At 29.9% G+C, this 4,025-nt stretch overlaps 1 long non-coding RNA gene across 1 annotated transcript; it reads left to right on the top strand.

The window, feature by feature from the left end:
* The first annotated feature begins 1,184 nt into the window (after positions 1–1,184).
* LOC120217727 lies at positions 1,185–2,408 on the top strand. Its single transcript, XR_005525179.1, has 3 exons — positions 1,185–1,375; positions 1,796–1,887; positions 2,117–2,408. It is a non-coding gene; the product is annotated as an uncharacterized LOC120217727 (long non-coding RNA).
* The last annotated feature ends 1,617 nt before the right edge of the window (positions 2,409–4,025 follow it).

Below are 4,025 nucleotides of genomic sequence, written 5' to 3'. Positions count from 1 at the left end.
ATTGCATATATCATGTGTGGAACAAACATAAGGCATCCGGGAAAACCCTATCTTGAAAGCAATACAATAAGCTATATTATCCACACAAGTGGGACCAAAAAAACCCTTATTAATTATTTTTAAAAAAACTTAATAAATTAAGTATGATGTATATATTGATTTATTTATAACTACGACAACACCTACTTTAATAAAATAAATTAGATTCAACGCTTTTAGCTAATTTACAAAGCAAAACCATGTGACTCTATCCATAAATCACAAGTGTTGTGTGGTCCTTCCCTTCCGTTAGGGCTTTGTCTCTATGCCATTGTTTGTCAACCATTGAAAATATAAGAAACCACCCAAAGCTAAAGACAGAAGGATTCCTCCAACCACACTAAGCACATGACAACGGCTTTGTGTTTCTGATATAAACACAAGAGATTAAAATATTTTATCTTTCGGTTTTAGTGACATCTTTATAGAAATTTAACTGCTCTTTTGCTTAGGGTAAGCGACATTTTACTTGTCGACAAACCAAGTATTCATGCTTGTTTTGAACCATCAATGTCCACGTTTCTAGCCTTCTGCCCTTTGCTTCTATCCCAAAATAATGTTAGAATGGGATAAAATGCTAGATTTTTTAAATAAAGATAGCTCCATATTAGAACTTTGTAATATCTGTTCAAATTAATTGATTAAAGATCAAATATAGATGATTATACCGAAAAGAAATGCTCAACTACTCTTCTTGGACCAATCATAGCTTAACATGTATTAACCTCATCACTTGCAACCCCTTTATATATAGGATTCCACGTCAGTTAATGTCATGATTTAGACCGTGGTGTGTTCTGTCATCATAGTAACTTTTCCAATTCAGTCTTAACTGGGTTGACCCTTTCAGTTTATTGAGATTCATTGAGCAGTGTACAGAAAGATTAACCTATTCTATTATGACTTTTAACTCTGGTATTCTGACTTTTTAAAGTGTCCCAGTGGTCCCTATTCATCTAATTAATTTGCTTGGGTGCTACTCATATTATGAAAGGGGCAACAAGTCAGTGTCAATAGCTGTAAGGAAGGACCAAAGACCTCCATGAGAGATAGAGAGAGATAGAGAGAGACAGAGGCAGGGAGAGAGAGAGAGAGAGAGAGAGAGAGAGAGAGAGAAGAATTAGATTATATATATAGATGATTGATTTGGTACCTTAAAACATGCATGTCTTTTGCCTTTCCTTTCCTTAATCTTTAGGTCTATGGAAGGGGAAAAACATATTTTTCTTCTTCTATCTTTCCTAGTTTCCCTTCCTGGAAAAGGCAAAAGAAAATTCTTCATTTGTTGCTTTTCTGGCATGTTGGTTTGAGAGGTTGAAGCTGCCAGCATGATCTGGTAATGAATCTAGAGATCACTCGTTTTCTTCTTTTTTTACTTGTGTATATAGGTAATTAAACTGTATCTGTATTGGTGTATAAACCAAGCGAGCTCGTAGTTAGATGTATAGTTATTATCTTTAGAAATCTTGAGTTTAAACATGTCAGAGTGTTTGAGAATTCATTATCAAATAATTAAGAATTTTTCGAATAAATATTATCGTATAATCATCCGGGACTAACAAAAAATTATATTTGTATTGGATAAAGATACCCACAGTTAAGTAGATCAAAGTTATTGAGCTCAAGAGGAGTTATTTATGTGCTGAAAGCCTTTCCAGTATAAGGGTATTGTCCATTTGTCAAGGGGTTTTTAGTTATCCATGGAATTAATTTAGTTAGCTTCATAGATATGGTTCGGCATTAGGTCATCCTGCAGCTTCAATCACTCACTCACCAACAAGATTAACTTTCCAGCTAGCTATGGATATTTCAGATTTTTCTCTCTCTCGAATTAGACCTTCACTCCAGGTAACACATTATATTCTCTCTCTCTCTCTCTCTCTCTCTCTCTCTATATATATATATATATATATATATATATATATATTCCTTTCCCTGAATGATTTGGTGAGAAATTGCAGTCTGTAATTTTCTTAACCTAGTCCCTATTTCTTTATTGCTTTCACACATACAATTAATACTTCTGCAATTATGTATATATTACTTGCACATGAATCCACATGCACAAATCTTCCAGACAGAGTGGGACTGGGAAATCAATATGATAGATCAGAATTAACAAGTAAAACAAAATCCCATTCGGCAAGACAAGACAAGATTGTTAATCGAGCAATGCATTAACATTGTGACAGTGATGTTAGGGGACCAGCTTGAGGTTTCATGACCCACCAATTTTAACTCAATTCATTATAATATAGTACCAGGATTAATTATCTACTATATATGTAAATGTCAATGTATATGTATATGTATAGGTATGTATAATGTATTGAACCTGTGGATATATAAATCCTATATCAGAAACAATGGCATATGAACTTGGTGAGATGCTATACGTTCCATGGTATTTCAGATAAATTAGATAGCATGTGAAAGAATTGAGTGAATGTAGGACATCATTTGATGTGGATCTCCATGAATGAATTGGTTTTAGGAACATGATTTAGCTGAGTAAATACCTTACAATACGTATAAGATGCATGATTTGATTTCTTGAAATACACTATAACTTAGGGTTTTATCTAGACGTAGTAAACTTGACCCGAATCCGATTAACCAAACCGATTTACCTGACTCAATACCCGATATTAATCCAAACATGATAATCAAATTTGATCCAATACCCGACCCATACCCGATCCAAAAATTAGTGGAACCAAAATCAACCAAAACCGAAGTTAACCCAAACCGAAACCAAAATTAATCGAAACCAAAAGCAACCCGAACTGAAATTAACCCGAACCGAAAGTAACCCAAACCGAAATTAACCTGAACTGAAAGCAACCTGAACCGAATTTAACATGACCCGAAAACAACCCGAACATATTAAAATTGATAAAAGTTATTAAACGATAAAAGTTATTTTCAATAATAAATTAATTTAAATAAAATTAACAATTAATTAAAAATATTATATTTATAATAAAAATAATATAAAGTTTAAGAGGAATATAAAAGTAAGAATTTATTTGTAAGATTGAAAGCAATAATAAATAAAGTTTATTTATCTTACTTGTTATAAAAATATTAGATTTATAATAAAAATAATAGAAAACAACTAAAACAAAGGAAGTAATATTATATTTATAATAAAAATAATATAAAATTTACTTATATTACAACTAAAACTTAACAAATAAAGTTATGTATTATTTTTTTAAATTTAATAAAAATATATTAATTTTATAATTGGAAGTAAATTTTTTAATAAAAAAATTATTTATTTTTCAAATAGTTTTCATTATAAACTTTTCATACGATATCAATATAAATTTTTTATAACAAATTCTATCACGTATTATAGGATCGTATTTCCTTTTTTTTATTTATAATTTAATTTTGTATCCTTAAAGTTTTATAATTTTACACCCCTAAATTTCAAATATAGTTTCCTAAGTTCACACCCATAATATAAAATCTTTTGTCCGACCCTATATGATAGTTTAAGAAGTTATACAAATATGCCAAAAAAATAAACACTTAAATTTTAATTATGCAATTATATTTAAGATTTGAGATTAAGGATGCATGGTAAACTAAGTTATTGAGAACATTGAGATTTAATTGTTTATTTGTATTCAAATAAAGGATGAAAAGGGGTAAGTGGGGTGATCGTCTCTTGAAAATTTTAATATTTCATATATTTTAAATATTCTCTTTGTACTTTTTTATTGATAATATGTTTTTCTTATAAAATTTTATAACTTCGTTATTCCTAGAATTTTGTAAGTTTATTTACTAATATAAAATCTTATGTCTGTTTCTGATTTAAATGATGATGCTCACATGTTGAGACTCGGTCATGGCCAAAAGTGAACAACTAATTAATTAGTTTTCTGAAGCCATCTAAGAAGCTTATATATATATATATATATGTGGTTTCTTTTCTTCTTTCCCCCCAAATATTGTATTCTCTTTTCTCTCTA

The sequence above is a fragment of the Hibiscus syriacus genome, unplaced genomic scaffold (assembly GCF_006381635.1).
Source record: "Hibiscus syriacus cultivar Baekdansim isolate YM2019G1 unplaced genomic scaffold, ASM638163v2 tig00000773_pilon, whole genome shotgun sequence".
Lineage (NCBI taxonomy): Eukaryota > Viridiplantae > Streptophyta > Magnoliopsida > Malvales > Malvaceae > Hibiscus > Hibiscus syriacus.
The sequence above is the reverse complement of the archived record's forward strand: the minus strand, read 5'-3'. Positions and strand labels throughout refer to the sequence as shown.